The sequence below is a fragment of the Eschrichtius robustus genome, chromosome 10 (assembly GCF_028021215.1).
Source record: "Eschrichtius robustus isolate mEscRob2 chromosome 10, mEscRob2.pri, whole genome shotgun sequence".
Taxonomy (NCBI): Eukaryota; Metazoa; Chordata; class Mammalia; order Artiodactyla; family Eschrichtiidae; genus Eschrichtius; species Eschrichtius robustus.
This window is the reverse complement of record NC_090833.1, coordinates 52,280,762-52,298,869: the sequence shown is the minus strand read 5'-3', so window position 1 is coordinate 52,298,869 and position 18,108 is coordinate 52,280,762. Positions and strand designations below refer to the sequence as shown.

The window sequence follows — 18,108 nt, the reverse complement described above, 5'->3', positions numbered from 1 at the left end:
CAAACAGTGCATGCTGGGATAATTCAGTATTCATATGAAAAAAAAATGAACTTCCATCTATGGAACCATAGATACAGAACATAGATCATGTTCAAAAATTAACTTAACGTGGATGTAGACGCTAATGTAAAACCTAAATTATAAAACTTCTACAAGTAAACATCGGAGAAAACCTTTGTAATTATTATGATTTTTGGATGAATCTCAAAATAATTATGCTGAGTGAAAGAAGCCAGACATAAAAGGAGTACATACAGTATGACTCCATTCAGAAATTAGTAGTTCAGAAAGCTCATACTAATCTATAGTGACAGAAAGCAGGTCAGTGATTGCCTGCAGGGGCTAAGGACAGGAAGGAGGGATTACAAAGGGCCATGAGAAAACTTTCTGTGGTGATGAATATGTTAATTATCTTGATTGTAAAGATGGTTTCACAGGTATATACCTGTGAAATATCAAATTGTATACTTTAAATACGTGCAGTTTATTGTGTCACAATTATACCTCCATAAAATGTTTACACACACACACACACACACACACACACATACAGATACCAAGCGGCCAAACAAAACCCAATTGTTGGCAAAATCTGGCATGCTAGCTGCCAGTTTTCAATTTCTATATTCAACGGCATCTGGAGTCACTTCCAGTGAACTGTCATTGTTTGAAATTTACCCAAGGCTAAAGCTAAAATTCAATTTCCACAGATAGTAGATGTAACTACATAAAGGCATTCTAGAAAATATTTGCAGTTGAAAAGTCGAATATATTGAATATGTGTATTAGCATGTATTAATTATTGAATATTTATATTGCGTCATAATTCATAAAATAGATTGTTCATTTTCAACAGATTTTGTTTCACTGTAATTTGGTTGAGCCTATAATTTTCTCAGTGCTCAAGGGGGTAAGAGGTGCAAACCTCTTGTGCTACATTCCAGGACAATTAAATCACAATGTCACAAGGAATGTTATAGAAGACATTTCTAAGACCATCTCCCTTTTCCCACAATTCTAACATTTAGCAGTGCTGTAGGATTTGCATATTATATGAGCAACATTCACATAATCAATGGGTTTGGGGATTTGTTCACTCTATAGCCAAAGAAGCACTGTTTTCAGAGTGTCTACATGTATCTATAGCCACATAGACATGCACCTATACAAAGAGAGTCACATTACACCACATAAACAGGTGTACACACAAACCCATATGCACCCATCATCATGATACAATGTCTAATCCCAGCATGAATGAGTAATATATATCATATGAAGAGAACATAGGTGCATATTTTCCTATTTTTCTTGTATAAATATATTCTTTGATATATGGGTATATATCATTGTTCATAAACATTTTTTCAGGGTTAAACTGAAACTGCTCAAAGGACTTGGAAACAGAGGTGAATGGTTGTCCGGTAACCAAGTAGTCATAACACTGCCCACCAGTATCAGTTTTCATTTGCCGTCGGATAAGCCTAAAAGTGCTGGAGTTGATACAAGCCAGTCCCACAGGTAAGAAGAGTAGCAACGTATTTTGCGGCAGACTGCTACATGAAAAGGGGCCTGAGGAATGTCACTTGCTCTGCATCAAAACAATACAACAAAAGGGTCTACTGTCGTCGGGTCACCCCCATTTCGGTCAACTTAATGTGGGTGGAGCCCCACAAAACCCCATCTGGAATGTTGGCCATTTGTGCAGAGGCACCATTTGCAAACTACTTGCTTTCTTGTTCTTCTTTAAATTGCAGTTCAGAAAAAATTTTGGAGGCATTAAGAATGTTTAGACACAGGACAATTTTCATAGCTCCAATTTCAGGTAGAATAAATGTCTTCTGTCCCTTGTTCACGGAAGTCCAGACAAGTCCTTAATAGGAAAGGTAGACAACACTTCTTTACAGCTGTCCACCACCTCCCTCCTTCTGCTTCCGTTAATTAATACTGATTAACACACACTCTAATTTCATTTCTGAACAATTCATTCAATATCTGACCATTGAAAAATCATAATCACCATCTTTAAAACAGATAATTAGGAAAAACGACCATTTTCTTGCTTAAGGCACACTGAAGAAAACTGGTCTAAGGCGCTAAGGGCAAGTTTAAAGATCTTTCTAATTGAGCATTCTTCCGCAAATGCATTGCAGGTGGATTTTCTCCTCTCGATTCTTAAGGGGAACATACATTTTAAAAATACATATATGATTTAAAATACATATAGTATTGAATTAAAACCCATAAGAAATAACTAAAACGTGAAAACACAGCAGTCACTCCTGAGTACTAAACGTAAATTGATAGGATTGTTAGTCCCAGAAAGGCCCTGAAGTAGAGTATCTTTCTAAAAGAGCAAAGAAATCTAAGTTGCATAAACACTTCTGTTGCTAAGATGGCAGTGAGAATTTAATTCTCTGATAAAGAAAATACCTCTTGCCTCCTGAGATAATAAAACAGCCAATATTGATGCACCATGTATTATGTGCTGGGTGCTACTCTAAACCTCTTATGTACATTGACTCATTCAGTTCTCAGAACAATGCCATGACATAGGCACTATTATTTGCCCCATTTTCTAGATGAGGAATCAGAGGTAGACAGCCGTTGAGAAACTTGCCCATCACACAGTTTATTAGTGGCAGAGACAGGATTTGACCTTGCTAGTCTGGTTCCAAAATTAAAGTCCTTAAACACCATACTATCTTGCCCTTTGAGGCTACGAAGCAGTACCTTACCCACCAAGACCAACGTCCCCCACTAACTGACCACATGCAAGGTCAAGCAGTTTGCATGTGGTCAGTTAGTTCACTTCCAGCCAGCTCTGTGCTCTGCCGTGCGGCTAAGAAACCCCACCATTCCAGCTCTGTCCATTTAGCTTTTTGCAAATAATCTTTAAAAACGAAAACTGTTACTATTGTCCACTTACATTTAAGAGTAAGCAGGCTATAAGAGCACACTGTGATGGGAAGCTATTGTTTGAAAAACACAGTTTTTTAAAAGAGGACTCCTGGGAATGAGAAGTGCAGCTCCAGAGGCAAGAGGAGAGCACTGGAAGGAGAACAATGAGTAAAAGTTAAAATATTACTTTCTATAGCAAATTTGTAATAAAACGCTCTGAACACTCTTTTCTGGGATCCCATTCCCACTTTTTCTTAGCTTTGGAGTTGACCTTCTCCAACGCCCCATCCCTCTTCTCTGCCACCTCTCCTCTATCGCAAGCCGTCTATCCTGTCTTACGACCACCTCCTTTGCAAACACCTCTCTCATTAGACTTTCGGGTTGTTTTGGGGTTGTTGCGGCCATTCACTCTCTCCTTTGTGTGATCCCTAAATCATGTCTTTCATGCCTGGGTGGAAAGGTGGAGAACAGCTGGTTAAGCCAGGGTCCACAAACAACAGAATCTAGCCTTTTCCAACTCCTAGTGTGGAACGGGCCCAGGGTACAGCAGGTACAGATGTGAAATACTCCTGATTAAAAGAGCAGTTGTTGGAGCATTGATTGGCCAGCCTCAGAAGCACTTGCCATCCAAGGTGGTAACCAAAGGGCTCTCTGGAAAGAAGTCACCTCCTGTCTGATCTTCAGTATCTGGACCGTCACTTGTCTAAGCTGCCCTGGGAAGTGTCAGCAGCTCATGACAGCAGTTGGAAGAAGCTAGGGTCTGATAGGACTTCCAGCTTATGCCATGAGGCGGGGAAGCTGGGGGCGGGGGGGGGGGGGGGGTGGGGGGTGGTCGGCCAACCCCTTCCTAGCCATAGCGTGACTTGTCTCTATTACCTCCAGGGAGAAATCACAAAGGTTATTTTGGTTCCTGAGTGAACAAAAGTTCTTCTGGAAAAGTAGGCTTAGAAATGGAAAGTCCTAAATCAGAAATCCTCTTACAGGGCTATGGATGTTTCTTTGTATCCAGGCAACTGTTGATTGATTGCATAATATTCAGCTCTTAGTCGGTGCTGCCTTTTAGGCCTTAGCCTGCCTGACCCAACAGCTGCTTAACCTGGCTCCAAAAATTTATAACTTTATTTTGAACAAATCTCAAACAATTTCATTTGACTCTTCCCAACTCGACTATGCAACTCAAAATTTGTTTTAAATTTTACGGTCCTTTTTTTCCCCCTTCTCTCTGTCTCTCCCCCCCCTTTTTCTCCTTCCCCTTCTTACAGCTGTAGCTTCGCTTCGGAATTTGAGTTGGTTTTCTTTAGGCAGCAGCAGATTTTGTAATGCAAAAGAAAGGAAGTTTGCAGAAGGGAAGGGGGTAAAGCAGGGAGAAGGGGAAGGTCGGTTTACTAACTCTTTGGATCCCTCCAGAACAAGCTAAAACCTAACACTATATAAATACTGAAGTGCACAGTAGAGTCAAAGTATTCAATAAACATTTACTGTGAATGGAAGCATTAGGGAAGGCTTAGGCCCTGCCTGAATTCCCATGAAATTTGTAAATATTTCTTTCATTTGTTCTCCATTTACAATTAGTTGCGGTCAAGCTGATCAAAGCCAAAAGAGGCCTGTTGCATGTGAACCCGCATCCCTCACAATGACATCCACGAAGCAGAATGAAATATGGAATATCGGGTTTCCACGGATGTATGAACTTGTAAAAAATCTGAAAGAATAGGAGGTTTTTCACACTGAGTAATGTGAAACATTTGGTGCAGATTGTAGGCCTCTGAAGAGGGAAAGGGAGAGCCCAAATCTATCAGGCTATAAAACAGAAGCGGGCCCAAGCCAACATAAGGGTCTTCCCCAGTAGGCAGGCATCCAGTGATTTAGCTGTCACAGGCTCTCCACCCTCTGGACCCCCTCTGGAGGTCCTGGCAAAGAAGCCCCTTGGGCAGGGGGAGAGAGAAGGCACCCAGGGCTCGGCCTGGGATGACAGCTTTTCAGTGGCCCACGCTCCACTCCATCCCACTCCCTCGCGTTCTGTTGTTGGACTGTTGAATTACTGCTCTCCCACCCCTGCCAAATATACACACCCCTCTATACTGATGCATTCACACATTTCCAATCAGAGAGGGGTTAAAGTACTTGATACGTACTTAGACAGGATCTTCTACACACAGTCGAAGTCAATAAAGAGCCCCAAGTGAATCCAGAAGTATATACTAGCACAAAGCCTCAAAAAGCCACATACACTGTTCCCCTGGCTCACTTGAGTGTCCCCCCTCTTTCTTTTTTTTCTCTCTCTCTTTCCTCATGCAGACCTTCTCCTCCCATAAAGCCCACATCACTGTCAGCTGGGGCTGCGCTCTCCTTTTGTGACAATTCAGAGTGTTTTAGTTGTTTTTTAGTTCCTGTTTTCAGCACATAATGGAACGGAGTCTGAGGCGGGGACATGGAGGGGCAGGGCTTTAGCAGTTTACATTCTTTTACCCCCAGAAGTGCCTAAGGCCATGAGGCAATGTCTGCTTCCTTACTGGAAAACTGAGCAGCCACTATGCCAGCTTAATAAAAGACCTCGTGATAATGCATGAATACTCACAAGGAAATAAGCAAGGGCTATTGGCAAGGACTTCAAACCAGCAAAGGCAGGCAGCCTGGTATCACGGGCAGCTCTCTTTGAGAAACACAAACAAACCTCCCTCCTTCCACTCCTCACCCTCCCCTCATCCAAGGGCCCTGTAACTCCACCATCTCTCCTCGCCAGATTGGTGAGGGGGGCATATTTTGTTCAAGGTACATCCTAGCTGCAAAACACCAGGAACAAGAGAAAGGCTGAAATACACTATATTTTACTAAGGTGGGGAAAGGTTTGTAAGGATTAAAGATTGGGAGTAGGCAGGCATAAACAAATGCTAAGGAGAACTGAGTCACTGTGAGAATCCAGCCTCCCCCATCGAATCACGCCTTCACCCCTCCTGCTCTCCACCAGTAGCCTGTACAAACAAAGGATGATGGAGGAGGAAGATCGGGAATAAAGCGTCACCTTTGAACTGAAAGCCACTATGTGATACCAAGCTGTTCCTTCAAAGAGAGTTTGCCAAAGCTCTGGGTTGAAGGTGACCTGGGCTTCTACAGCCAAACAGAAAGCTCCTCCCCTGGACTAGGGAGAACTGTACAACAATACAGCAGCGTGGGAGGGTGAAACCTTAATGTTCGTGGAATCAAAATAGAGAGAAAACCTTAACCTGACCTTGCATGGAGGCCTTCAGCTTAGAAGAACTGAATCAGCCCAAACTTTTCAGAATTTGTAAGGCAGGACAGAAGGAGAACAATTTTAAACAGTGTCACAAATGGTCTCCAAAGACCTTGTGAAAACAAGTAGCTGTACCAAAAACCGTATTTTGGCAATCTGATCACAGATGATTTGAAACATGATGGGTTAGGTTTTCTTACAAATGAATATGAGTTGATAGTTTTGAAAAGGAGATCTGCAAATGGAGATTTGGCCAAAATTGGCTTCATATACTTAGTTCACTCACAATGCACATCCTTCGCCAGGATGTGGTGACTACAGACTCACCTGGCAATGCCATCCAGCCCCACACAGGGGAGAGAAGTTGATGTGGTATTTTTCTTTAATTAACACCCACCATCGGTTTCAAGAAACAAAATACCACCACACCCCAGAGGCCACTTATGTACATCACGGATTAGAGCCCATTCCTTCCTCCTTAGAGGTAACTGTGTTGGTGATTTATAGTGTTTACTGCCCATATATTGATAGTTATCCTGAAACACTATATGGTTTAATGTCTATATTTGAACGTTACAGTCATGGAGTTAAACCAATATATTATTCTTTTGTGACTTGCTCTTTTTAATTCAATACTGTATTTGTGAGATTGATCACTGTTGGTGCATGTAAATTTTTTCATAGTCACTGCTGTATAGTGTTCCACTGTATAAGTATGTGTCTTTCTTTTGATAAATCCATTGGGGTTTTTCAGAGAAAGAGAACCAAAATATATCCTATTGGCTTTGTTGTAAATAGATTATTACTCTTCACACACACACACACACACACACACGGAAACTGGCTCATACTGTTGTGGAGGTTGAACAGTTCCATGACCTGCCCTCTGCAAGCCAGAGACGCAGGGAAGCTGAAGGTATGATTCCAGCCCAAGTCTGAAGGCCTGAGAACCAGGGGAGCTGATGGTGTAAGTCCCAGTCCAAAGGCAGAAGAAGCTGCCCCAGCTCAAACAGGCAAGCAGCGAGCAAAAGTGGTGAATTCCTCCTTCCTCTGCCTTTTGTTCTATTTAGGCCTTCAATAGATGGGATAATGCCCATCCACACTGGGGAGTATAATCTACTGAGTCCACCAGTTAAAACGGTAATCTCATCCAGAAACACCCTCGCAGAAACACCTAGATATAATGTTCAATCTGGGCACCCCGTGGTACAGTCAAGTTGACACATAAGATTAACCATCACAATAAACCAGTAGGTTATTTTTATATTAATCTATATTTTATTTATGTGCTTAACATCTATAAACATATATATTACCTCTGCTCATAAAAAATACCATTATGAAAATTTCTGTATATGCCTCCTGGTGCACATATGCAAGATTTTCTCTAAGGTATATACCTGGTCATGTAATTCATAGATCACAGGGCATGCTCATGGTTCAACACTGCCAAACACATTTCCAAAATGGATATACCCATTTCTACTCCTAACAGCAGTGGATAAGAATTCCTGTATCTCCATATCCTAGTTAACACTTGGTATTGTTCAACGGCTGATTATGAAATGGTAGCTCATTGCAATTTCAATTTGCATTTCCCTGACTGTAATAAAATTGACCATTTATCCATCTGTCATGTGAAATTGATTCTGTAAAATTACTATTTATTTCATTTGTCCATTTTCCCATTAGGTTATTTCTCTTTCTTATTCATTAGTTGGAGTTCATATATTCTGAATAATGTATTCACACAATTTGTAATATCTCGGTGAAGGAATTTTTAATTTTATTATAAACTATTATAATCAGTATTTCCCTTTAGAGTTATTCTTTTGTGTCTTATTTAAGTAATCCTTCTCTACCCTAATGTCACAATGACATTCTCCTACATTAATTTCAAATAGTCTTGCCTTTTAGGGTCTATCTATTTAGTGTACCTGAAATTAATTTTTGAGTATCATGTTAGGTAGGAATCAAATTTCAGGTATTTTCCAAATGTATAATCAATTATCTCAGCATCGTGTATTAAAAATACATCCTTTTTCTTCCACTCTCCCAAATAATTATAACAGATATCCTTATATTCATGGGTCCATTTCTGGTCTCTCTATCCTATTCAAGTGGTCCATTTTCTATCCCTCTGCCAATAACCATCTATTGGGCAGAGCAAGTCAGAGAAAAAGAAATGTAGGACCTTCACAGGAGCAACAGGAAGACTGACAGCTGATCTAAAAGAAACACCAGAAGCAAGGAGACAGGAGGAAATAATGTGCCCAGATATGCTTATTTGTCCGTTTCAGAAAAATTACAGCATTTCTTGAGCCTGTGGCTTGAAGTCTTTCATCTGTTTTGGAAAATTCTCAGCCACTACTTCACCAACTACTGCTTCTGTCACTTTCTCTCATCAACTCTTCTTGGACATTTTCACTGTCACATATATACCTTATGTTCTTCTAAAATTGTACATCTGTTTCCATTTCATCCTTCAATATGGATATTTTTTTCTGACCTACCACTTTAATCTTTCCCTTGTCTGATGTGTCTAATCTGAAGTTAAATCCACCCATTGAGTTCTTAACTTTAGTACTTCATTTTTCCATTTATAATATCCATTTGATATTTTTTAAGTTTCTCATTCTTGCCAACAGTCTCTATGTTTTCTTTTAACTATTTTAATGTACTAATCATAGTTATTTTAAAGTCTATATCTGATAACTTAAATAACTGGACCTCCTTTTAGGGTCTGTTTTTATTATAATTTTTTATCTTATTTTTCAGTCAAGTCTTACCTTTTTATATATCCAATTATTTTTGATAGCATGGAGGACATTTTTTAGGAAAAACTGTAGAGGTAATACGCTGCTCTGGATGATATTATTACCCTCCAGAGAGGATTTAATTTGCAGTTAATTTTACATACAGTTAAGGTCAAATCAAGATTAAGCTGATTTGAGCTTCAGTCCTATTTGGACTTGTCTAGCTCTGGTTCACTTTTACTCCTAGAGTGTAGCCTTTTGTAGGGTCCTAACTAAAATCTTGGGATGTTTAACAAGGCATCCTCTTCTTGATGGGCCTTGAACTCTACTTTTCATTCCTCCAGCTCTGTGAAACTGCTAACAGCTCTGGTCAGCTTCTGGATCTCTCAGCTATTGCTTTTGTTTTTAGAATCTGTGGTTGCCTCAAAATGAAAAGCAACCCCCAAATGCTGAATTCACTTTTCCTGAGGCTTCCCTCTTACTCCAGATCTTGAATCTGAAAATTATCACTGCCTACATAGCTCTCTGCACCTTCAAACATTTATTTTTGTATTTTGTCCAGCTTTTCTCTGAGGATTGGTTTAAAATATTCTAGCCAGCCATTACTGGAAGTGAAACTCTGGTGTTTAAGATTTTTTTGATGCTTTTGTAAATGCTCTCCTTTTACAACTAATTTTCAGTTGTAGTTGGTGTGTAGAAATGATTGGTTTTACTAAATTAATTTTTTTTTATATCCAGCAATATCACCAAATTCTGAGTAATTCCAATCAATTATTTATAGATTCATTGGGGTTTTCTAATAAACCCTAGTTATTCAGAGTATCTGTGAACTGTAGCTTTGTTTCTTCCCTTCTAGTGTTTACATATATTTAATTTCTCTTACCTTACATGTTGGTTGGGAACTCTAAAATAATGTTGAATAAAAATGGTGATAGAGGGCACCCCTGTCTTGTTCACAGTCTTAAAGATAATGTTTATATGTTTTCCATCAAGTCTAATAATTTGTTGTGGTAATTTGTAGACGCCCTTTCTCAGAATAAATAAGGTTTCCTATAATCCTAGACAGCTAAGACTGGATGTGTACAAACAAAGTTGGTTCAGGGTGTTTAAGCAAACTCAAGAAACACCAACTTTGTCAATGTCAATTTGCAGAATTCCAGGACAATTATCTTACTCCCCATACGGAGAGAGCTGGAGCCTCTTATTTACCCTTTGGTAGGGTCCTCACTCTCCAGGTATATTATTAAGATCCATTTTTGCCTCTTGGGCCCCAAAGCAACATTAGCACATAAAAGTTTCTTTTCCTCATACCCTTTTTCACAGTCTCCTCACGTTTTACGTCACAAAGTTCTTCCTAGTCTCTATTCTCCATTCGAATCTCCTTCTGGTAAAAGAGCTCTGCTAATCACCATCTTTCAAACAAAAGCACTTTTTTATATTTAAAAAATGTTGTTTTCCCCTTAGTCTTTTATTCAACGTACTAAACAACATCAACCCTTTTTACTTTACTTCATGCCTCAGTCTCCTCTGAAAGTATCCAAAGTTCATCATAACTGCACTTCCGTGCTAGCATCCTAACTTGGACAATATTATACAAGGTCCTAACCACATCAAGTACCAGGGGAAGTTTACATCATGGTTTCTTGCTCCCTGCATTTCACATGCTCTGATTTTTCTCTGCCTTTTAAATCATGCCCCTCCTCCATTACCGAATCATTACTCACTTGCAATTCACTCTAACCTTTGGATACTTTTCTGATGTGGTAGGATGGAGGCCCTCTGAGACGTAGCAGGACTCTTATACTTGTCCACACTTTCTCCCCTCTTGTCACAGTCACTGAACGTTTCAGTCCTGATGGGTTTCAGGATGTCAGCTTGCAGTCTTTGGCAATTCCCGATCATGGGCGAATGTAATCAGTATATCTTATACCTTTCTATGTCACTGACAAACACGTTAAGTAGCACCACACCAGAGGCCAATTCTTTCAGAACTCCAATCAGTAAAGCAACATTCCCATTTTCATATGGGGCACCCACCATCTAGCTGTACGTTATGGAACTTTTTTTTTTAAATGTCAATACTTGGGCCCTACTCCAAAAGAATCTGATTTAATTGGTCTGGGGTGGGGCTGCCCAAGTGATTCGAATGTGCAGGCAAGACTGAGATCACTGACCAGTACCTGATACCCTGTACTATATCTAGTATGTTTTAGCACAGTGGTTCTCAAACTTCACTGTGCATACAAACCACCTGGGGGTCTTTTGAAAATGCAGACCCTACTTCAGTAAATCTGGGGTGGGACCTGAAATTCTGCCTTTCCAAGAAGCTTCCCGTCGATGCCAACAATATGAACCACATTTTGAAAAGCAAAAAAGCAGAGACCCTCACTCAAATTGAGCACATAGTTCACTGTTGAACAGCCTAGTCTTTCAAGTCTAACTCTGACACTTGATTCAAAACAATTTCTCGAATACCCTCAGCCCTTTGCCCAGGTCTTGTGGTTATTCCCAGAGTTCACTCTTTGTCTGTTTTCTGATCCATATCATACATGATGTCATTTTCTGGGTTTGAGAAATCAGTGAGCATATGAAGCTGGGTTTCCTAATCTATATCTTGGCGTTGTCTACTGCTGGTTACTGATCTCTCCCCCTCCTTAGAGAAAGATTTTGGCCAAGAAGCCTTCTTCTCTGAGGTTTGCTGGGTGCTCTGGAGGGAAAAGATTCCAACCAGCATTAGTGCCCTTGCCCACACAACACACACCTTACACACACCTGAGTCTCAGCATTTCACATGCAAACCACTGTACTGTCAGACCCCTGCCTCCCTAGGACCTTGAGGTTTCAGGAAAATGAAAACTAGCTGCTCTCCTCTTCAAAAGAAGCCTGGGACCACAGGTATGAAGGGACACTACGCAAGACCCTCTGCCCAAGTCCTGCCTATTTTTAATTCTATCATAAACCGTCCTCACATATATATTCCTTGTTTCCTCCAGCCCACTGTTGGAGCCATTCTACTCACCAATGCTAAGCATCATCTGGTTTTAGGGATGTGTAGCTGGATGCTTGTATCCAGTCTACTCAAGATTATCTTGGCATTGCTTTCAATAGGATTATGAGATCCTCACTGGGGAAATCCAAGAGGCTTTGAAGAAGGCAGGAATCCCAGCTCAGTCACTTACCAACTGTGTGATATTAACAAGTTATTTGATTGCTCACAACTTCATTTTCTTCATCTTAAAATGATGCAAAACCTACCCCATAGGATTGTTGTAAAGATTATATGAGATGCACATGAAGTGTTCATACAGTGTCTGGTACTTACCACTGGTTCAGTCACGGGTAGTAACCTACATCAGAAGTCCATGTGAGTCCTATCTGGGATATTTCAAGCCCTGTTTGATGTTTCACAAATTCTGTTAGAGGCCTAGGAGAGATGTATAACTTCTGTTTCCAGACTGTGTCTCATATTTATTAAGCTCTGAACCACACTGTACACACTCCTGCTGGATATTCCTACCCCATCCCACCATCCTCTCCCCCCAGGAAAGTAAGAGAGAAATTTTTATCAGAAAATAAAACACCTTTGTCTTTTGATTTATGCTAACCCAAGTCAGGCATTAAATGTGGGCGTAAACACTCCAGCAGACACCACTCTCCTGTACAGTTTCATTTTTCTTTCTAAGCCTGCATAGTTGGCCGCTGCAAGGAACTGAAGAGAGAATAAGAGCTGTGCCTTTCCTGAGGGGCAGAAAAAAGAAACGGGACTTTCCTTTTTTCACAGGGAAAGTGATGAGCCAGAGTGTGCAGTGGAAAGGCAGACTAGACTCACAAAAGACAGCAATTCCATGCTTCCAGTCAATTCAGGAGGACTCTGCATAAGCCTGCAGGGGGTAGTGAAATCCATGGCCAAGCCTTGGCCTGATTTGGTTGGATGCTGTTGGTTAATCAAGCACATCAGTCACCAGGACAGAAACTCCAACCCCCTCCATCCCAACCCCTGACAGAGATCTAAATGCATAAGACCTGTCTGGGTAATATCAGGACTCTCCAGAGCATCACTAGCCCCCTTTTTGCTTCCCTAGCTCACCACATTTGTTTTCGCTCAGGTTCATACAGAGCGGGAGAGGGAAGGGGGAACTACTTCCAAGTTTTTTTTATGGCAAAATAATCCCCCCCAAAATTTTTTTTGTAAACATGATCTTTAATGAGATCCATAAAAATGCTCCATTTAACAGAAACAAACCCATGGCTGGAACTTCCCCTACCTTCCTTTTTGGTGTACTCGGCCATGCAAACTTTTTAAGTTGGAAATTGCTGTCAGAATTTAATTGCTGATCAAGGTAAAGGTCAATTGGGCAGAGACAGTACTGAAAACTATCAACGTACATTTACACTATGTCTCGGTTTACTTTTCTCAACCAAAATTTAGAATTCCTAGTTTGACAAGAATGCATTTTGACTTGTGAAAATACTTAAAGGATTTTAAAATAAAATCATATTTAGTTACCTATTTAATGGGCTGACCCTCCCTCCCCAAAAAAATTACATGAAATTGTCATTGTATCATCCTAGAAAACATGTGACACCCTGAATATGCTTCCTCAGGAAACTGGTCCTCCCATGTGGCTTCAGATAGCAGTTATTCTGCAAATACACTGCTACACTTGGGTTGGACAGGATCCCAAGTCTTGCTGGTCTCTCAAGATCACCATCAGGCTGTGCAGCTCCAGAGGAGATGGGAAGAAAGCCATAACTGTGTGAATTCAGCTGCCTATGGAAGGCAGCCTCTCCCCTCCAGTCTGCTTAGTTGACACATAAGACACATACACGCCTCAAGACCAATGACAAAACTATACAGATTCTATTTGGTCTGGATTTTCAACCCTGTACTCTTAACCTCTAGGCCATTCTTGGGCACAGAGAAGGTACTCAATAACCTCACAACTGCCAAGTGAACGAATAAATGAATAAATGACATATTACTGTCTCCTGACAAAACATTACTCCAAGCACAATAACCACCATTTTTTTCCAGAGTTATGAGAGGTGTGTAGCGCTGTGAGCCCAAAAGAGTACAATGTAAGTATTCACGCCTGAAGTGTGAGGAGGAATGGGAAAAGGAACAGGGATTCCAGAGGTAAGGAGAGATAATCACATAGGAAGCCTATGAAAAGTAAGAGACCTAACAGAAGAGAGTCAGAGCTTGGTGAGCTCCCAAACCAGTGAAGTTAAGTGAGGACACAAGAGAGAACCTTGGTGGTATTACATGGGGTCCTGTACAGAAAGCAGAACACAGCAGATACCCTAAGCCAGTGAGCCCATGACTTACTAGAAGGTCCTACCATGACTCACCAAATATCTTTGAACTCTCTGGCCTTATATCATTAAAGAGGTCAAAGATCCATGGTGGGGAGAGGGGGACACCAAGGTCATCTCAAAAACTCAGTGTGTGCTTTTTTTTTTTCTTCTATTAAAAAAGAGAGAGAGACAAGAGACGGAGAGAAAGAGCAGAAAATTGTCCAATTTTTGAGTTTTCAAGTTATGTAGATTTCAGATCAATTGTATCTACAATTTATATGCTGAGTTCATATTAGCTTATGTCTTTGAACACACATCTATCTAGAGGGGGATAGTTAATGGCATCCTGGATGAGAAGAGGAAGCCAGAAGAGATTTCAAAATCTAATACTGATGTTTGCCAAAGACACCAATCCATAGCCAGACAGACAAATGCTGCCAAGGGCTGCACTGGGTGCTGGGACCACGAGGCCTGCCATCAACATGCCTGTGCATCCTTATCCAGGCTATAAATGCAGTGCTCCAGTGGGGATATCCTTCTTAAGGGGAGAGGTAAACCATAGACTTTGCTTCAGCTTGTCCAGAGAATTCTGCCGGAGCAGACTGGGCACCAAGCCAGGCCCACTCAACTACTGAGCATTTGACAGATTAGGAGATAGAGTTAATAGAGTTCTGGGGGTAGTTAAAAGATGTGTTTTGGACTAGCTCCTGGCTGGTAAGAGGAAAAGGAAAGGTCCCAAAGTCCTAGAGCCATAAGGAGAAGAAAGATCCATGTATACTATCAGTGTAAATAAACAGAATTTCAGTAAATCCCTCCTCAGGGAAAAAATGTCATCCATTAGTAGATAAGTGGATTTTAAATTCCTACAGGACAAGGAAGCTGAGCACCTTCTTTGCACACAACAAGTAATGCAAAAATGGCTGAGGGAGGAAGTTAGGTTGAAGAGAATTGCAATATCCCTATAGGAATCTGTTGATTGTAGTAAGACTAAAATGCAAAACATTCCCTGGAAAATTGCTGCCCCTGCCCCCCTTTCCATACATATCAGTCAATAATGGAAATATCTGATGTCATATTAGTACACTACAACCCCCTCTTAAAATTCTCCATTTCTGAGACTGGAAAGAAATGGCCACCAAATCATGCAAGCATACATGTCCACCAGTGGCAAATTCTGTAGCACCAATAGGGAAAGTATGACCTATTTGTGACTCCAAAGCTGATCCCACCTTTGGGTGGCCCCTCACCTGCCCCTCAGTTCTCCACCTCAAAATCTAGAGAGCTCTACCATCCATGCCTTGGGAGCCATGCAGAATCAGGTCCATACACATTTGATGTTGATACCTTAATGAGCCAATCTGTGCTTCCTGAGAGAGGGTGGAACACATGGCAGCTTTGATATCAGGAAGGTAGTTGAACAGAATGGGGCCACGAGGGACCAGGACCCTGACATCACTTAACTCCAGGGGCATCATCTGCATTGGTGGGGTGTTTACACAGATGACATAAATGGTGCCCGCCCCTTGGAGTTACGCCACACAGCGCTGCAGGGGACCAGAACTGAAGGCCAGATCTACCGGAGTGGTGCTAGAAGATCCCAGAATGAAATTTCTAAGGCTTCTGAGCCCCCAAATTTAAAATCATATTTTTAAGTTGGAAAAAGAAGTCTAGTGCATGACTTCACAGTGGTCTTTAAGTTTATGAAGTAACTCAACCAAACAAACCCTCATTCTTTATTGCCATGGAAGGCCACACAATAGAGATTAGGAATAGATAAGAATAGATTATTGCCTTGGGAATCTAACCAATTAAGAGAACATTAAAATGGATAGATAGATAGACAGACAGACAGATAGATAGATAGCTTCTAACATTTTTTCTGCAGACAAAAAGTATAACCTCTGAAATCAAAAATACCTGGCTCCATCATTTTCTAGCTATATGACCTATTGGTTCTCTGTTTCCTCATCTGAAAAACAGGAATACAAATAGTACAGAAAACATAAACAAGATTTATACTTTGTTCCATGGATTCTACAGGTAATTCCCCTTGGACCCCCACTGGTGTTGATTAGCTGATAGGATGCTCCTCATACTCCACAAACAGGTCTGTTTTTTCTTCAAGGGAGCCTGCACATCCTCAATTTCCCTTGATTCATACTCCCCGGGCCACTACCCTTATTCCTCTTGGTCTGGTCCCCATCTTATGCCCACCTACACGCCAGCTCCTGTTCTAACCTTCCAGGCCCCACAAGGATCATATTTGACCGCATATTGCTAGAAATTCAATTGGTCTCTGAGTGTTACATCTCTGGGGTCATGAACAGTTTCTGACAAAACTAACTCAACAGGTAAGACTTAACCAGCGTAAGGCATACAAAGAACACATTCATTCTATTTGCTTTATTTCACAACTGATTCCCAGTTAATACATTCAAAATTTCTAAGAGCATAAATAATAAATCATTGGTTACAGAATACTCAAAGACATGTCCCATGTGGTTCAGGATTTTCTCTTTTCTGGTAAATGGAGTCCCTTACTTTCATGACACTTCCTTCCAGCTAGTAAGATAAGGTTTTATGGTGCAGCAACTGGCCAGTCAATCATGGGGAGACAGGTTGATTACAAGGGCTCATCTAGGGAATTCATTTAATGGCAGAGAAGCCTGACAAGGCTCTGTTTTCAGCTGCTTGGTTGTTGGGTATGACACCCAACAACAAAGTCTGAGGACTATGACACCAAGATAGACATGAGAGAAGAAGTGACTTAGTCTGCTAAAGGCCCACAAATTACTGGACTCTGATTCTGTAGGGATTCCTAGAACAAGCCACCTCAAGTGCCATTACTGAAGCTAAGAGAGCTAGGTCCATTTCCAGGGCCTGGTCCTTATCATCATGCATGCCGTTGATCAAAGAACAGAACTACATCTCAGGATCTCCAGCTGTAAAACACATCTAATAATAAGCATGATGTGGAGGCCAATCAGTGCTCTGGTGGAGAACGCCAGCCAGTCTCCAGCAGAAGCATTACCGTCAGCACCAGAAGGCAGTAAGGCAGAGAAACTGAAAAATGTGAATAAACCTGGTCCAGAAAAGCCAGAGAAAGGACAAAGTCAGGAAAGTAAATATGTGTTTAGTAGCATGTGGTTTCATGCTTGTAAATTAGGCCACAAAGTTAAACTTTACTTAGGCGCAATAAAAGCTATTCTACCATAAAAAAACACCCAAATGGAAGATACATTATCCCCAGACCTAATCCTATCACAAGATACCAATTGTTTCCACCCTTGCGGTGGTCTCCATGGAGAAGACGAGGCAAATTTCCTTGATGCCAAACTGTTGGGCAGTTTTCAAAGCCAGGAGGCTGATGCCTCTCCTCTCTCCTGACAAAGACAACTGTGTCCCAAGGATGTTAAAACCATCAGTCATTTCGGTGGGAAAGATTTTTCTCTAAAACAAAACAGATGTTTGACACATATATCCATGTTTAAAAATACTAATAGTCATTCAACCAAAACCAAATCCTTTGTATTAATACAGTCTTAAAGTACCAAAATCTGGACTATCCCACATGCCAGTGGGCAATGCCTCAAAGCTCTTTAAGGGCATTCAAAAACGATGTGGGGAAAATTAGGATGAAAAATATAAATCCTGCCACCATCACCAAGATAGAACAGTCAGTTTAGCGCCTATCTGGACACTTGTATTGCTGCCTCTCAACTGTGTTACCCTTTTCAGTCCATTACACTGCACCAAGCTTCATGCTTCCATGTGCCCCTGCTTTGTAATCATCTGCTCTTGTCTCCTACAGGTCAACTCAGCCTGTCCCAAACCAAACTCATCCTCTTCCCCTCAAAATCTGCTTTTCTTCCCCATTCCCTATTCAGTCAAAGGCTCAGCCCATCTACGTCTACTTCCATA

General features: G+C 41.0%; 1 long non-coding RNA gene across 1 annotated transcript in view; it reads left to right on the top strand.

The window, feature by feature from the left end:
* LOC137770362 (uncharacterized) overlaps positions 1 to 6,763 on the top strand; it is a 33,329-nt gene extending 26,566 nt beyond the window's left edge. Inside the window, exons 2-3 of the long non-coding RNA XR_011075165.1 lie at positions 1,372 to 1,521; positions 4,474 to 6,763. This is a non-coding gene — a long non-coding RNA (uncharacterized lncRNA). The remainder of the gene's footprint in view (positions 1 to 1,371; positions 1,522 to 4,473) is intronic.
* Positions 6,764 to 18,108: the final 11,345 nt, after the last annotated feature.